At 59.6% G+C, this 17,637-nt stretch overlaps 1 protein-coding gene across 4 annotated transcripts in view; it reads left to right on the top strand.

The window, feature by feature from the left end:
- Positions 1-2,034: 2,034 nt before the first annotated feature.
- ATP2B3 (ATPase plasma membrane Ca2+ transporting 3) overlaps positions 2,035-17,637 on the top strand; it is a 62,124-nt gene continuing 46,521 nt past the window's right edge. For all 4 annotated transcript variants that reach the window (XM_053891524.1, XM_053891523.1, XM_053891522.1 and 1 more), the window contains exon 1: positions 2,035-2,148. The gene's annotated coding sequence lies outside the window, so the exon portion shown is untranslated. The remainder of the gene's footprint in view (positions 2,149-17,637) is intronic.

Below are 17,637 nucleotides of genomic sequence, written 5' to 3'. Positions count from 1 at the left end.
CGTGGGGTAGAGGAGGCCACAGGCTTTCGGGAGGCGCTCCAACCGCTCAGGGCTCCGCTTCCTAGTGCGGATGCCACGGGGGGTAGGCTGGCACCCTATCCCCTGGCCAGGGCGAAGGCCCGCCCAGCTTCCCAGTTGGCTCCAGGTGGGGCATGGCGCCCCTTTGAGTGTGGGCTCCAAGGACAGTGCTGAGCTCGCGATGGACGCTCAGGAAATCAGGGACTCGCTTTGGCTTTTAGCTTCCATATTCTTGGCACAGCGCGTCAGGCAGGCCGGGCACCGGGGCTGCTGTGGGGCCAAGGGAGCCAGAGTTGATGACAGCTGACCCTGTGTGCTAGTGCAACACCCCCCCCCCCCCGCCCTCCGTGGGACAGCCAGCTAGCTTTCCAAGAGCAGACACCCAGGAAAAGTGCATAAGTATCAGGTAGGAATGCATGTGAGCGAGCAAGTAAGCGTGTGTGAGAGAGCGGGTGTGAGCTCTCGTCAGCGTGTATGAGTGAGCAGGTGTGAGCCCGCGTCAGCGTGTGTGAGAGAGCGGGCGTGAGTGTGCTCGTGACCTTCGTCTCCACTGAGAGGGGCCAGGTCTCAAGGGCTCTTCATGGGAGCAGCTGCTTCCTGGGGGCAAGTCAGACTTTGGGGAGGTGTGACAGTCCCCTGGCCAACCCTTTTGTCCTTTAGGTGTCTGTCACCGTGGCACCTCCTCATAGAAGCCTTCCCTGAGCCCCCAGCACCATCTTTCGTGTCCCCCTATCAATATTCCCCGAGGGGCCCTTACCCCAACCCGTGACCTCACCTTCACTCTGCCCGCCAGCCCCCTATTTTGTGGTCCCTGCTGCGTCCCCAGCGCCCAGTCCGGGCCTTGCATAGAGGACACCCCGGGGCCCTGTTTGTCCAAGGCAAGAAAGAATTTGTGGCTGTGTCCACATGTCTTCTACCTGACACACTCTTGGGCTCTGAGCCCTGCCTGCTCTGGGACGGTGATGTCACTGTGGGCCTGTCACTTCTCTCTCCTACAGAGTCAGCCCCCTTGCACTTCTGCTCCATGGTCACAGATGGTGGCAAAGGCCTCATCTGAGTTTGGAGACACCCACTGTCCCTGGAACTGGGAAGCTTGGGACTCCAAAGACAAGCGGCATGGGTCAGCCAGCTCCTGCCTGGCTGCTGAGCGTCTGTGGGCACGCACTCGGCTCTCTGTCCACGGGTGTGGCCGAGTATGTTTGTGGATATGGGTCTTCTCGGCACCGGGGTTGTGTGTCTGTCTCCACTCGTGTCTGGGATGTTTGTGTCCCTGTGCATCTGTCCCCGGGTGTCCACCCAGGGCGTGCAGTATCTCTGTGTCCTGTGTGACTGTGTTTATGTGATAACTTTTTGGGGTCACCAACTTTGAGAATCCATCATAAGCTCCAGCTTCCTTCTCAAAACTGCTTTCAGTTGTCAGACTCCCAACAGCAGGCAGTTTCAAGAGTTATCACAAACCCCTGGGACACCACAGGGGCCCAAGAACCCCCGGGGGCTGCGAACCAGCAACCCAGCTCCCCACTCCACTTGACTGTTAGGGACAGGACCCAGAGGGCAGGGGTCTTGAGAGGAAGCGGCAGCCGATGCCCCAGTCGCGTGCTCATCGCTCTTTCTCTGTGCTCCCAGGTGCCAGGGCCCCCAGGTTTCCAGGCCAGCCCGCCCCCCACCCTCCTTCCAGCGCCCTCAGGGGGCACTGGCTGGCCAGGAAGGGCAGGCACCCCGGCGCATCCTAGGGGACAGAAGGGCGCGCGCCGGGAGTGTGGCTCTGGAGCCCCGCGGCCCCCGCGCGGCGCGCCGCCCCCCGCGCCCGCTCCCTCCTCCCTTCTCCTCCCCCCCCCCCCCCCGCGCTCTCTGCCTCCCTCCCTCCCTCCCTCCCTCCCTCCCTCCGCGCTCAGAGCTGCGGCTGGAGCCGAGCGCGCCGCGTCGCCCGCCGCCGCCGGTGCGGAGCGTGGGGAGCACTCGGCCGCAGCCCTCGCCTGCCGCGGAGGGTCGCGCCCGGCGCCTCCGGCCAGGCCGCCCTGTGCCCGGGCCTTTCCGTCCTTGGAGCGGATCGTTGCCCGCCGGGCGTCCGCCTGCAGCGACAGCAGCCGCTGGAGCCGAGGCCGCGGCGTCGGCCGTGCCCAGGACCTGGTAAGTGGTGCCCGGGGCGCGCAGGCAGGGGCGGGCGGGGCGGGCAGCCCGGCAGGTGGCGCGGCCCGCAGGTGGGGGGACGCGGGTCCCCGCCCACGGCACCTGCGCCCCGCGTCTGGCCTGCGTGTCCTTGCCGCGCCTCGCGTCACCCCGGGGACCCTGGGCCGGCGGGCAGCGCCCCGCACCCCGCGCCCCGCATCCCGCGCGCACGCGCATCTGCGCCCGGGCGGGGGGGGGGGGTGGTGGGGGGGAAAAGGCCGCCGGGGGCTGCGGGCGGGGTCCTGGGCGGGCACAGTCTGGGCGCCCGGGCCTGGGCCAGAGCCAGGCTGCGCCGAACGCACCTTCCCCGAGTCTCTTGACACCCCCTCCCCCCCCTCCATGCCCTCACACTGTGTCATCTTCCCCCAACACGCTGAGAAACCCTCACACGTTCCCACACTGCCCCCCCCCCCATGCCCACACGGCTGCCCTGCAGACCCTGCTGCGGGGTCCGGGCAGTGCAACAACGAGCCTCCCTGGCCACACTTGGGTAACTCCTTTTCTATCCCTCCACGCGCAGCTGTCCACCCCCTCCTCACCTGTGTGACCTTGGCCAGATGGCTTCTCCTCCTGGCCTCAGCGTTCTCTAGGTTTAGGATTCTGGAATTTGGAGGCTGGTATGGCATTTCCCAGAGGAGGGAGCCCTGGGTCTCCGCCTCGGACAGTCAGGTTCTCTCTCTAGGACCCGGTCTCTTTCCTTCTGCCGTCCCTGCAAGCTTAGCAGCTGGCCAGCTGACGAGGGGTGGCAGGCAGGACGGGGGCATGGCCCAGGGCCGATCTGTAAGGATCCTTGGAGTGAGGGTGGGTGAGAGGTTGGGGGAAGGTGTGGAGACACTCCCTCACCAAACAGGACAGGGCCACTATCCCTCAACTAGGAGCTTGACAACCCGGGTCCAGGCAGCTGAGTGGGGCCCCTAGGTATTCCTGACCCTCAGACCTGAAGTGGGTCCCTGCCGGCCAAAGGGTCGACTCCAGCCTTGACCCCGGCCATCCCAGCCTCCCCTGGCTGCCAGCCTGGAAGGCATCCCCCTCATTGCCCGCTAGCTCTGTGCCCTCCCCACCACCCTCTCCCTTTAGTGGTCTGTGAGCATTTTAAGGCAGGGACCTCTTGAGTGCCCAGCACAGGCCCAGCTCAGAGTGGGTACAGGTTTCGGTGCGGCACATTCACGACCTTGACTTCACTGAATCTGCAAAATCACCCAGTGAAGAAGGCAAGGCTGGGATCTTTGTTCCCATTTTTCAGTCGGGATAATTAAGGCCTCAAGCAGGGAGGGGTCCTGGCCCTACATTGACTGGCTGGGTGGAGGGCTGGGGACGCTGCCAGCAGCCTGGTGGGGCAGAGTGCCTCCCACGTGTCCCAGCACCATTGTAAGCACCTTCTTGGACTCCCCCCCCCTCCCCGCCCCCCCCCCCCCGCCCAGCTGAGTCTCTCCATCAACACCACTGTTTGCATCTCCCCCTTTCACAGTTGAGGAAAGCAAGGCCAGGTGGCTGCTGAGGAGGGAGCCGGGAACCCCTACCAGAACCGGCCAGCAGAGTAGAGGGCTGAGGGACTGCCAAGGCCTTGGCCTGGCAGAGGGTCTGAGGGTGGAGCTGGCCCCTGGACAGGGAGCCAATTGGAAGGAGCCGGGCGGTTTCGGTCCCGGGGCATCGATCATCCCTGCTGTTGGCCTGGAGGAGAGGGAAGGCCAAGGACACAGCTAGTCTTGATCAAATCAACCTGGTCCCTGCCCAGCGCTGCCAGGTGGTTTGAGCGAAGGGGCAGGCGGCTCTGGCACAGAAGTGTGGGGGGGACGGGTGGGGAGGGGTAACGCAGGCAGATGGAACCGGGGTGGCGTGGGAGGGGGCTTTGCGCAGAGCCAGAAGGAAAGCCATTCCTTGGGGAAGGAAGCCCCCAAGGCTAAGAGCACTCTGGGTAGAGAGCTACAGCGGGTAGCAGAAATGCTACGGCAGGGCCCTGAGGGGCACAGAAGGCTGGTCGGAGGTGTCTTGGCCCAGGCAGGAGCTCCATTTTGGTGCCAGCTCTGGGCCCGATGGTCTTCGTGACCTTGGCCAAGTACCTTCCCTGCTCCAGGCCTGGAGCTTTGGAGGTTGAATCATTTGTGAGCGAGTGGGGAGAGGCCAGGCCCCGAGTCAGTGAGTGCTCTCCACCCCAGCACATCTTCTCCCAGCCCAGGAAGGCAGCCAAGGGTGCTGGGGTCAGCTTCGGTCCCTCCGCCTCCCCCAGCGTAGCTTATAGAGAGGGGCCCCTTGCCTTCCCGGTGGCCAAGGTGAGGGCGCCCTGGGTCCCCGGGGGCTTCGAGAGCTGAGCTTCAGCTGGTTCTCCTGAAGCCAGCAAAGCCAGGCCCAGCTTCCTCCTCCTCCTTACAGATCAAGTTGTCAGCACATAGGCAGGCTATGCATCGCACTCCCTTCCAATTCTAAACTGAGGGCTGCCATCTCCGGCAGAGGTTACGGGCACATTCAGTAATGTCAGTAATGACGGTAATAGTGATGGCACTCGTCTTGCGCCAGACACCCTTCTCAGTGCCTCACACACATCCCCTCGCTTCATCGAAACCACAACCAGTGAAGCAAGAGCTGTTACTGTCCCCATTTTGCAGATGAAGAGACTGAGGCCCGGAGGGGTTAGGCAACACGCCCAAGATCACGCAGCCAGCAGGTGGCAAAACCAAGACTGGAAGGCAGGCCAGCAGTGGTACACATGAGCTGATTGTCGTGGGCATTTCCTCTGTGAAGGAGCAGTCTCAGTGCGTGTCAGTGGCAGCTGACAGACGGGGACCTGGGCTGTGGCACCAAAAGCAGATGCTCACCTCTAACCGATGGCGCGCTGCCCCGGGGCCTCGCCAGTGCCATCTGTGAGATGGGCTCAGGAGCCAGGCTCCGGCTGTCTCTTTGCTGGGGAGGGCAGGCAGAGACCTGGAATGTGCAGATGTCTCCTCCATAACCCCCCCCCCCCCCCGCCCCGTCATTTCCCGGAAGCCACTTCTTCGGCCGAGGCTCCGGCTCCTCACTGCTCCTCGCTTCTCTGCCCCGCCTGAGCAGGCAGAAGCCAGGCCAAGTGGTGCCCGGCGGGAGAGCCCTCCCCTGCCTATGCACCTTCTGTTGGGTGGGAGGTGCTGGAAGGTGGCCTGGGGTACAGCCTGGGGAGCGGGATCTGAGCCCACTCGTCACCAGGAGGGAGGGAGAGAGGATCCCAGATCCGGCAGTAAAGGCTGGGCGTCCTGTACTGCCAAGGTTGGGAAGGGGAAAGAGGCTGAGGTCGCATGGCTGAACCCAAGCCAGAGCTGTGGGGGGTAAGTGGCAAGGCCCAGGTGGGAAGAAAGGGCTGGAGGTTTCTCCTGGCCCCCACCTCGGGGGACCGAAACAGGAGGTTTCCAGAGGGCTGCCCGGTCAGTGTTACTGGGGAGCACCTTCTCTGAAGTGGTCCCGAGCCTGCTTTGGGTTCTGCGGATGGGCCCCTCAGTAAGACGGGACCCTTTCACTCAAATGCGAGGCTCTTGCCCACAGCTACGATCTCGGGGCACCGCCTAGAGCCTCGCGGTCCAGTGCAGTAACCACTAGCTGCAGGTGGGAATTCAATTGAAATGAAGTAAAATTAAAACTTCGGCCTCTCAGTCACCCTAGCCACGTTTCAGGTGCTCAGTGGCCGCACGTGGCCAGTGGCTACTGTATCAGTGCATATAGAGAGCACTTCCTTCATTCCAGAAGGTTCTGTACACAGCACCACTTCAGGGCCACTGCAGGCCAGACCCCAGTCCTCACCCAGACCCCGAGCTCACTCCCCTGCCCGTCCCCCGTTGGCCCCCTGAAAGGGAGCGGGCCGGGTGGGTGTGGACGCCTCAGGGCGGTGTCTGGGGAGTCTGGGGGCCTTGTCCACAATTGCCAAGGGCTGGCCCAGGTGCCCCGACGAACGAGGCCCCGGCACGCTAGCTTGGGGCAAATCTGGAGCCGGCCCCGCTCCATTCTGATGAGGCTCCTGCCGTGTCTCGGGCTCGCTCACCTGGAACATGCCGGCGGGGCCCAGGCGGCTCCGCACAGATGGGCGAGGCTCTCGGGTTTCAAAAAAAAATAACGTTTGTGTCTCTCCATTTAAAAATAATGCTCTTAACATGCATGCTGTTTATAGAAGATTCGTAAAACCCAGAGAAGTAGAAGACGTAGGAACCCCCCTCGGTCCTATCGCCAAAATGCAAGCCAGTGTTTCCATCTTATAGGACTCGTTGCCACGCCGCTTTCCTTGCATAGGCTATTTATTTTCACATTACTGTAATTATACCATGGGCACAATTGTGTAATCTATTTTTTACTTTACATAAGCAGTTTCTTTATTAATATAATCCCTTCCTAAATGAATTTCTTCAAAATGGATATGGTTTAATTTTTTTTTTAAAGATTTTGAAAGCCGTAAGTGCTTCTTGCAAAAATCAAGAGAGAGCTCGAACTGTGCTCATTTGCCCATTCGACGGCGACGTATCAAGCACCCAGGATGTATCCAGGAGGGCCTCAGGACTGTAATTACAATGTTTAATGGCTGAATAATATTCTCTCAAGAGATTATAACTCGCTTAATTATTTGGCTATTTGTGGAGATTCAGGCAGTCGGATCCGTTTTGCTGTCATCCTTGAGGCTCTGCGGACAGAAGCTCATGCTGCCAAATTGTTCTCCAGAAGGGCTCTTCAGTACATCCGAAAGCCTGGCCCACTGAAGCCTTGCCAGCCTTGGGTATTATAATCAAACAACCTGGCATAAATATCCGGGGCCAAAATATCTACTTCGATATCTGTTTCTTCCATGGTTCCTGAGAGTGAGCATTTTTCCACGGGTTTACTAACTGTATTTCTCTTTTCTAGTGATGCGTCTTTTCCTCACCTGGTATTTTCCTGGTGGGTTTGAATAAACTTTCCACGTGAAGGATGTCGACAATGTAGCACACTTGTTCCAAGTCACTTTTAAAATTCTTTGCTCTTTGCCTTTGAATTTTTTCTTGTACCAGGTGAACACTTTCTATGCCACATTTTTGGGGGATTTCTTCCCCTGCTTCTGGGCTTACAAAATCCCTGACAAAACCCTGAGAGCTATCCATTTCTGGGTTTGCCCTGCACGTGTGTGTGAGTGTGTGTAGTTGTACTTTTAAGATTTTTAACCCTTTCATTCGAGGGTGGACAAGCTTTTTCCACAAAGGGTCAGATAGTAAATATTTTCCCCTTGGCAGGCCACACAGTCTCCGTCCCGAATGCAGACAGGACAGAAATGAATGGGCGTGGCCCTGTGCCAATAAAACTTTATTCACAAAAACACTTGGCTGCCAGATTTGGCCCTTGGGCCATGGTTTACCAAACCTTGTTCAAATCCAAAGGAAATCTGTCTTGGGGAATAATAGGAGGCGAGGATCTAAGGTACACCGTTTTCCCCAGGGCCAACCCATCATCCCTGTTTCTTTTATCAAATGATTTGTCACCCAGCTGATGTGTGATGCCTCCTTAGTCCAGACGGATTCTGACGTGCAGGAGGGTCTGTTTTGGAGCTGTCTGTCCCATTCTGTGGACCCGTCTGTGGGCTCATGCCTTTTATCTTTTAATACCTAACCTGCAGTCACACCTTAGCAATCTTAAAGCAAAACAAACTTCTTGCTTTCCACAGACGCTGTGGATTTTCCTCACAGAGATACACAGGGGGAGACGGGTGTGGGCAGGAGAGTGTGATCAGAAGCAAAGGCTCACAGCTGAAGATGGCCAGACAGCCCAGGAGCACCAGAGCCTCCTGATTAAGAAAGAGAGAAGCAAAGCTGGCAACCCAGGAGGGGACAGGGAGATGTGGGGATCACCGCAGGCCGCCCCCACCCTGGCTGCCGGGGACGCAGACGACGGGGCTTTGGTCTTTTTGCTTTTCCTTGGGAGTCGCGTCTCTGGCTTGCCCCAGAGGAAGGAGTATTGGAAAGAGCCACCGCAGTCAGGGTTTCCCCTCACTGGCCTGGGAACACCGTGGGTCCCTTCACTGTCCCCATCCTGGGAATCCCCGCGCGCTGCCGTTTTGGCACAAACCCTGAACACGGGTCGAGGCGCGGGGAGCAGACACCTTCGGCTTGACGAGGTGATCGCCGGGACCCCTCGATGGCGGCCCGGGACGTGACCCAGTCACGTCGACCAGCCCTACGGAACGCGCTTGGTGCCCTGGGCGCATAGGATGGCGAACGGCCTGGGCACGTGCCTCCCGGGCCACGTTCGTGCCTCCTCCCGCCCCGCCCGGTCCAGGGGACCTTCCCTGACTCCCGTCCCCTCAACGGGCTTCAGCTCTGCTCTTCCTGGAAGACCTCAGGGCCAAATTTCCCATCTTGCTTTGAAGCCACAGGCGTGGGAGGGGTGCACTGGGTCCAGGGAAACAGGGCAGTCTGGGCTCCTCGGGCTGCTGGGGTCCGCGAGTGCTGCCCCCTGAGTGGGGCGACCCCCGCGGTCAGAGGGAGGCTCATACCTGAGTGGCCCCGCGCCGGCAGCAGGACCGGAGCGTGGGGCACGGGCACGGGCCCCTCGAGGGCGGCCACCACCCCATCTGTGCCCTCCTTCCCGCGGCCCCTGGCTCCTGGCCGATGGGCTGTGGTGTGGGGTGCGCCAAGGGGGGAGACTCAGACTCCACCTTGTTGTCACCGTCCAGGAGTCCCAACGTGAGACGGGTCCTCCTGCCTTCACACCAGCCCTCGGTCCCTCTCGGCACCTCCCAGGCCTGCAACAGCTTTGCGGCATCCTCTCAGGGCTTTGTGGGAAATGCTTCTGGATTGGTGTGCCGGTCCTCCGCCAGACATAGGCTTTCAAGACCTGGCAGGGCTTGATCTGTGTGATTGAGATAGCAGCCAGGCCCCTGGTGAGCCTCAGGTCCTGCCCTGGTCGCTGACCGGGGTCATTAAGGGCCGCTAGAGCTAAGCCTGGAGCCCTCGCAGAGGCCCCTCCCCCGACTGCAGCCTCCAAGGCACCGTCTCCTCCATCAGTGTATTGGGCAGCGGGCCTCCGAAGTCAACCTGGAAAGGTGGCGGGAACACTTTGGTGTGCCAGTTCTTTGCGTCTGGGTCACAGAAGGCCAGCTGGGCTCAACTCCCATCTTTAGTCTGAACATGTCTTCTCTGCTCCACCCAGCACCCTTGCCACTCCACTGCCAAAGGAATGGCCAAGGCCAAGGTCTTTTCTAAGTGCTCAGAATGACCCGTGTCTAAGTTCCCCATGTGGTGATGGTCTTGGTCAGTTCATTCTGCACGTTGAGTTGGCTTTATGGACCTGACTTGAACCTCTAGCCTGAGTTTGCCCACAAGTCTCCCATCCCCCACTGGGGCCTGGTCTTCTGGACTCTTACTGGCCATGGGGACGTGGGTCTCCTTCCTTAACAGTCCTCCTGACCCCTGACTTTGACCCAGTGAGTGTTCCCAAGGGCTTCAGCCTGTTTCCAGAAACCAGATCCTCTCCCCATCAGGACCCACAATGGGGCCTGCATGGACCCTACCCCCAGGGGACACCTGTGTTTCCTGACAGTCTCCTTGTCTAGTCAACCCTGGGCCTGCAGTGTCCCATGGCCTTCAGCTGTCTATAGTTTCCTTAGTTACTTGCCTAGGCTTTGGGTGCTTGCAGTGGCTTACAGCTGCCTTTGGGGATTGGAAGCTGGCAGGGACAGCCAGCCCAGTACCACGGACAGAGCTGGGGAGACTTGGGGGGAGGATTGGGATCGGGCACTCCTCATTCTGTCCCTGTGTTCTCTATGAAGGCCTGGAGGGCAGGGATCTGCTACCTCCCAGACCCCAGATGTATTTTCTCTGCTCCTTTGTGGGCTGGAGAAATGCCCCAGAGGCAGCCATGGTGTTTCTGGGTCCCCTCCTGCCTGCTACTCCTGAGACCACATGCCAGGCCACGCTCTGCCCTCTGCGGGGCAGGCCCGGGACCTCACTACCCGCCAACTGCTGGTGGGATAAAGCAGGAGGGGCGTGGGCCAGAGTGTGCCAGACCACGGGTATGGGGGGAGGGGGCGGCTGGCTCAGGCTCCCTGCTGCAATGCAGTTCTCTCCTGAGCAGCCCGCTGTAATTGGATAATTAGTGTCATTATGCTTCCTGCCCATCAGCTCTCCTCTCCTGTTCTCTTGCACTCTCCTTTTCCAGCTCTCGCCTTCTCTGGCAGGAAGACAGATGACTGCCTTCCCCAGGGGAGGGTGGTGACCCCCACAACGACACTTCAAGGCCCCAGCCAGAAAGGGGCTTCCGACTTCCCTCTGGGACCCAAGGGCACCTGGTGCTCTGAGAGCCACCCATGTGGGAGTGTGGACTTCCCTCCAGAAGCATCCTGGGGAGCCAGCTGTCCCCACAGGACCTAGCACTCTCCAGGAGAGATTTGCGGCCCTGGCCAGCTTGAGGATGGCCCCAGAAATGAGGAAGCCTCTGAGCATTGCATACAGCCAGCCCCTGACCAAGTGGAATGTTCTGGCCTCACTAGTGGAGCCAGGTTCTGACCTATGACTCCTGGAGTCCAGATGGGCTCAGAGAGAACTCAGGGCTTCAGGGCAGATGGAGGGCGAGTGGGTGTGGCAGATAGATGAGTCAACAAGGGGCATTCCCTTCATCGTCTTCCTGATGGAGACCTGACGGACACCAAGAAACCCTCCAGGAAAGAAGGTACCCTGGCGACCTTGTTAGGTATGCGGGCATGGTGTCTCCCTGTCCTCAGCAAGGAGGAACAGTGATCCATTTCCCAGATTCAAAAATGGACACCCAGAGAGGTTGAGGGACTTGGGCCGACTCAGACAGCCAGGCTGCACTCGCAAGCCCTGAGGTTTACGGGGACACATTGCCTGTCTAGACACTTTGTTGAACTCTTTTAATTGGTTTTAATCATGTGTTCATTGCTTTCCCGGGGTTTCCTGGGCAGTCACTTGGCAGAGGAACAATGTAGAATTCTCTGGAGCCAGACCACTTGAGTTCACGTTGGCCTCTGCTCCTTGCTGGCTGTGTGACCTTCAGTGAGTTCTTCGGTTTCTCTGTGCCTCAGCAGTGATGTGGAGATAATCACTTAGCGGCTTAGAGGCTTATGGCACCAAGCAAATGGGTAACTCCGTAAAGCGTGGAGAAGGGTTGCCTGTGACCTGACTGCCATTCTGTCTCTCTTCAGTGCTCCCATGGTTCTGTCTTCTGCTTTGGCTAGGGCTTCTAGGACCACGTTCCAATACACAGGCGAGAGGGAGCCTAGCTCCGGGTCATCGCATGTCCCAGAGAGCACATGGAAGTGTGGGCCTTTGTTAAGTCATAGAGACTTCGGGGAGACATGGGGGGAGCAGGCAGATGGCGACATTCATCCCCTTTAAGGACACAACCGTGAAGTTGGCCCTATCCCCCTTTTGTTCCATGTGCTGTCCCAAGTGTAGTCCAAGGGTAAGGTGTGTCCCTGTCCCATTTGCTTGAATGCCATTGGCCAAGACATAGTCACATGGTCATATGTAGCTGTACCGGAGTTGGGGGAATGTAGTCATTTTCTTGGATGACAAGATGCCTGATTAAAAATTAAAATCCAACGTTGGAAAAGAGAAACAGAAATCGGGGAATGTCTAGCAAGTCTCTGACACAACCTCCTGGGGGTTCTTAGCACTTCCTAAAGCCATATTATATAAACAGAATGCAGATCTGGAGGCCAGGCCTTCCCCAAGTGTTTTGGCCATCCCTTCTGGTCCCTTCTGAGGGCAGGGTGGGGTCAACACCTCTGAGGAAATGCATGCTAGCATGTGGGCGACACGTAGGGAGCGGGACCACACTTTCTCCAGATAGAGGGGCAAGAACGGTGGCAATGGCCTCCAGGAAGCCCCGCTTCCCAGCTCGTCTGGGTCCCTGCCACCTAATAGGGCAACCACCCAGCTGAGGCGGAGTGCGGGTGCTGTCGAAGGTCACTGAGGCCAAACGGTGGGGGTAGGGTGTGTGCAGAACGATCTGCTCGGGCTTCCATTTCAGACAGGGGATGCTCCTGCAAGTTGCAATTGCCACGGACAGAGCCACGGGCTCACCGCCAGTCACCAGTCGGGGCAGGGGGATTCCTGCGATCACTGGACACAGCGCGAAAGGGGTGGCAAGACCCGTCTGGTTTTTCAATTGTGGCGAAATAACACGTAACATCAAATTTGCCGTCTTCACTATTCTTTTAAGTGTCTAGCTCAGCGGCATTGAGTATATTTACTTTGCTGTGCAACTCTCCCCTCCGTCCTTCGCCAGAACGTTGCCATCTTCCCAAACTGAAACTCTGTCCCCGTTGGACGCCAACTCCCCCTCCCCCTCCCCCCCCCCCCCGGCCCCGCCCCGCACCCACCCTGCTTCCTGTCTCTCTGAATCCAACTGCTCTGGGCAGCCCATAGGAGCGGAGTCCTCCGGTATCTGTCCTTTCGTGTCTGGCCTCTTTCACTCACTCAGCCGTGTGTCCGAGGTTCATCGATGCGGGAGCAGGTGTCTGCCTCCCCTTCCCTTCCAAAGCTGAATAACGATGCATTTGGTGGACAGACCACATTTTGCTGATCCATTCGTCCCTTGATGGGTCCTTAGGGTTGCTTCTAGCTACTGGGAGTCATGCGGCATGGAACATGGGTGTGCCAATCTCTTAGAGACCCTGCTTCCAATTCCTTTCGTAGGTATAGGCCCAGGCATGGCGATCGTACACGTAGTGTTTTTGATGAGCCGCTGTTTTCCGTAGCAGCTGCACTCTTTTACGTTGTCTGCCGGGGCTTGTTTTCACTGGACAATCCTGGACGCTCCCTGGAGCCCCTGAAGGCAGGCAGCCGTGTGGCATCAAACCTGGCCGAGGCCTGGGATCCCCAGGCAGAGGGCTTTACAGAGTCCCAGTGCCACCCCCTTCTGACTATGGAGCTGCGACTGGGACTGTGCATTTTTAAAGCCCCTTGGTGGAAAGGGGGGCCCTCCGGGTCTGGCATGTGCTGCTCTAGATTAAAGCACTGGGCCATCAATTAGCAAGGGGTGCTACAGACGTTCACCCACCCATAGGCAGGGGCTGCAGCAGGTAAACCCCAGGTCCCTGCCACCTCCGGGAGTCTAGACTTGGGTTTCTCTGGGTTCCAGAACCCTCCTTCGCCCGGCTCTAGTCAGCAAGGACCTCCCGATGCTTGAAGTCCGTGCATCTGTCTTCCTGCTGGTCTCAGACAGTCCTCTGAGCCTGGACCTGGACCAGGCGCTGGATGGGAAGCATCCTTCGCCCTTGCTGGCAGCCCCTAGAGGGTCCCTGAGGTGGCCCTAGTGGCCTGGTTGCAGCACAACAGTCCCTCCCCGGGGGCAGCCCTGCAAGGGCAGACGTGCCTGTGGATGGCCGCGTGCGTCAGTTTGGGGAGAGGGGGCCATGGAGTTATTGTTTTTGCCCAAAGCTGTTCGCTGTGAGCGCTGCTTGGCGCGTGCACAGATTGTACCAGGAACAAGGGGGAGGAAGGAATGGAGGGGGGACTGTCCCTTTAAATCTGTTTTCTCTGTTTTATTTCCTTCTTTCTTCCCATCCTCCTCCTTCCACTAGCACAAGTGGTGGAGCTGTGAGGGCCCAGGAGCTGCAGTGACGGCGCCTCTGAAATATTAATGAGGCTGTTCTCTGCCTCAGCTCCCCCCTCGACGCCTGCTCCCTCCCTCCCCAGCTGAATGCAGGCTTCATCCTTGGAGCCCTCTTTTCTCCTACCAGGTGGCAAGCCAAGGTGTGCCGAGCAGAGGGGAGGGACAGGGGCCGGGCAATAGAGAGGGCCCAGGAAAGGAGGGGGTTGCGAGAGAAGTCAAGGGTCAGAGGGCTGTCCAGCCACATGTTCACCTGCCTGGGATTAAAACCAGGCCCAGGAGAGGGCAGGGCTCTGCCAGCGGGGTTTCCGGAGGGCCCCTGCACCCACTCCCCACCTGCTCTCGGCTGGCCACACCCCACATCTGCAGGTGTGAGGGAGGCCTGGGCCGGTATATGGGGCCCTCGCGCTCTTCCTCTCTGGGTTCTGTAGGGCCTGGCCTGGGCTCCAGGTGCCTGGAGGCAGAGAGAAGAGGGGACGGTTTTCTCAAGGAATCCCCACAGTGAATCACGCTGCTGAGCCGTGGGTTCTTCTGGCGGTGGGTCTGTCGGGAGATGCCAACAGGCAGTGTGCATCATGGGGGGCAGCTGTGGAGGGCATGTGCCTGGGTGGGCCCTCGGGCCCACATCTCCTGCCCTCTGACCCTGCCTCAGACGTGACCTGGCTGTGCCGGATTCTGCTCCGTTCTTGCCTCGGGCAAGCGCAGGGGGGATATTCTTGTCACCAGTCTACTGACCGCAGGGCTGAGGGCACAGTGACTTGAGAGTGACGCAGGGACCTGGGACTTCCTGGCTTCTAGTTGGTGCTCCCGGCCAGGTTCCACCCATCCTGGGGTGGGGGCAGGGAGCGGTGCCTGGCAGCAAACGCCCTCTCACCAGCCCGGGGACACATGCCCGCTCAGACACACGCGGCAAGCACTGACTGGTGGTAACGTCCAGTGGCCGCTGCCCACAAATGAGTGTGACCTCTGACTTGTGGGGTTTCACCCTCTGTTCCTGTCCCCTCTGTGAAGGCGACGGCGGGCAGCCCACACAGAGTAGGGACTGAGCAACATGGAAGGCAGGTCCAGGAGGTCTGGGATCATTGAGCCTCCCAGAGCCTCAGTTTCTGCATCTGTGAAATGGAGAAATGTGTCCTTGCCCCTTGTTTATGAGGTACGATAAGGAGAGCATCTGGAGTAGGGGCCCGAGAGAAGGGAGCCTGGGAACAGAGGTGCTCCCACCTCATTCAGGAAGCTCCTACCTTCCTGGAGGGTGGTCGGCTGCCCAGGGCCTTAGGGGAGGTGGTTGAGGAAGCAAAATGGGGGATTCGGGCAGATTAAGTCAGAGGTGCTGGGAGATCCTCCCAAACCTGATTAGAAGTGGCCAGGAAGGGCCGGCGCAGAGGGGACGAGGACTCCTGGGTTTCTGGTTAGGCAGACTTGAGTCAGTAGGCCTACGGACAGGGGGCGTCGGGCCACACTGGAGGGAAGGATCCAGAACACGGTTGGGTGACTGGTGTGAACGTGGGCGATCTCCTGCCGTGCTCTGGTAGCAGCCTGTTGAAAGTCCCAGAGCAAGGGTGAGATGGTCCCGGGGACCCGCTACAGCTCACTACTCTCGCCATTGCACTGCACAGGCCAACTTATGCCACGACAGAGCAAGTATCGGAAGGTGTGAGTCCGTCCCTGTGAAGGTTTGCAATTCAATTAAGCCAATTAAGGTCTGGAAGATGGTACATTGCCTGCACTTTTAGTGCCTACAAACCGTTCTAGGCAGCCAGCCCAGGCCGGAAAGCCTCTGTCGGGCCTGTAGAACTGATAGGCCTGGTCACTTCTGTTCTCGGCCATTTCAGTGATGGCTGCCGTCCTTATTAAGAATGAGAGAGGCAATTGCCCAAGCTTACAGAGAACCCAGAAAAACAACAGTATATGCCATTTGGTCTCTACAGCAGCCAACAGTCACTCAAGACAGACTTTGATTTAACTGATGGCTCCTGTCTGGCCTACAGAGTTAATGAAGACGAGGAAGGTTAGCATGAGCACAGTCTTTGACTTGAGGGGGTCCCCCCAGAGCTGCGTGGAGACCCTGGGCACACTGCGAGTAGCCTGCTGGGGGTCAAGGCATCCCTGCCCTGCATCCCTGTGCCCCCCTCATGCTCTCCAGGAAGGCGATCCACACCCCCCCCCCTCAAAAAAAAAGGCTCCCCGCTCTTCCTTGGCCAGCCAGGCCCCTGTTCGCTCCCTCCTCTGGGCCCCCATCCCCAGCCAGGGCTGACCATTCAGTGAACTTCCTGCCAACTCAATAACCGCATATCTCAAAAAGCTTTCACCCCTGGGAGTGGGAGAGAAAGCAGAGAGCCATAGGAGCGGTCGGCGGATTAGAGACTCGGCAGCGATCAATTTTGGCACAGACTTTCTGGAGAATGTTCCACTTGAATTGCCACTCAAATTCGTCAGAGGTCATCAGGCGGAGAGGGGACAGCAGGCTGTGCGGGGCGGGGCACATATGGAGTGCTTGGAGCCGGCAAGGCTGTGCGTGGCGGCCAGGTGAGCGCTGACGCGGGTAGATGGGCATGGGGCACAGGCGGGAGCAGGAGAGGAGCCGGCTTTTTGCTTGAGGGGGGCAGGGGGGGTTACCTGCACCGGGGAAAGTGGTGACCCAGAGCCGGGTGGTGACAGGCTGCCCAGCTGGAGGGAGACAGGCGACGTGGTAGGCGGGGACACGGGGCCTGCTCGGCAGGGGATGAGGCAGAGGGACCAGGCCACAGCCGCAGGCGGGGTGCCAGGGGACGCTGAGGTGCAGAGGAGCAGCAGGGCCAGCTGAGAGGCGGTGGTGAGGCCGGGCACGCTCTGTGTCCCACAGAAGGTCAGGCCTCGCCTCCCTGCTCGGCTCCCTTACCGTGAGTCACCACAGGCACAGGAGGCCTCAGTGATGACAGCACACCGATTGGGAGCAGCTCAAGGACCCTGTGTGGCTGTCTGGGCCACGGCTGTTGCTCAGTCGAGGGCAGGGCCACGCCTGGGGGCCGAGTAAGGAGCAGGAGGCAAGGACAGGGCTCACCTTCAGTGAACCCTGTTTTCAGGGAGCGGGCGGGAGAGGCCGGCGCCTTCGGTGGAAGCAGGCGTGTGAAGGTGTGACCACCAGCCTGAGCTGCTGTCTCCCACCACCTGCCTCAGAGCCCACCCAACTATGGGCCATTCCTCTGTCACCCCCAGGAGCCCTCCAGTGCCATACGGGCGGGGTCGGGCGCCTTCCACCTGAGCCTTCTCTGAGTGGGTACAGGTGCCGAGAAGATAAAAGGGTTCCGAGGGAATAAAATCATTCATCTGACTTCGCTTTTAGAAAGAACCCCCGCGGAGTCCCTACACAGCTCAGTGGGGGCCATTCGGGCACATAGCTAGCCCCTGGGGCCTAGGTGGAAGGTGTGGGATGCAGGCCCGGGGCCTGCCTGCCAGGGGCGTCAGAGCCTCCCTTGTGCTCATCACTCCCCTCAGCCTGGGAGGAGGGGCCTACAGGGCGCCCCACGGTGCTGTGCTCAGGGACAGTTGACTCCCCCCCACCCCTGCCGGGACCCACACAGCCCATAGATGGGTGTTCTCTCAGCAGCCGAGTGTGCCCGGGACCTACTCGCCAGGGGCTCCGTGCCTATGGCAAGCCAATGCCCGCACACGTGAACCAGCCCCTGTCCCTCCCGTCCAGCAGCCAACAGGCCAGGGGGCTGGGGACACAGAGCCCAGCCCTGCAAGTTTCACCCAAGTTGCCTGGTATGTGGGAAGGGAGACGCATGGCAGCGACACTCGGGGTCAGAGAAAGGAGGGGAGAAGGGGCACCCAGCAGGGGCGCTGTCCTGAGCCACAGTCTGGACTGGGGAAGGAATCTGGCAGGACGAAGGCAGGGGTGGGGGTGACAGTCAAGGC

Source organism: Panthera pardus, unplaced genomic scaffold (genome assembly GCF_024362965.1).
Source record: "Panthera pardus isolate Hobbes unplaced genomic scaffold, ASM2436296v1 HiC_scaffold_27, whole genome shotgun sequence".
Classification (NCBI taxonomy): domain Eukaryota; kingdom Metazoa; phylum Chordata; class Mammalia; order Carnivora; family Felidae; genus Panthera; species Panthera pardus.
Note: the sequence above shows the minus strand (reverse complement) of the source record. Positions and strands in the feature narration are given on the sequence as shown.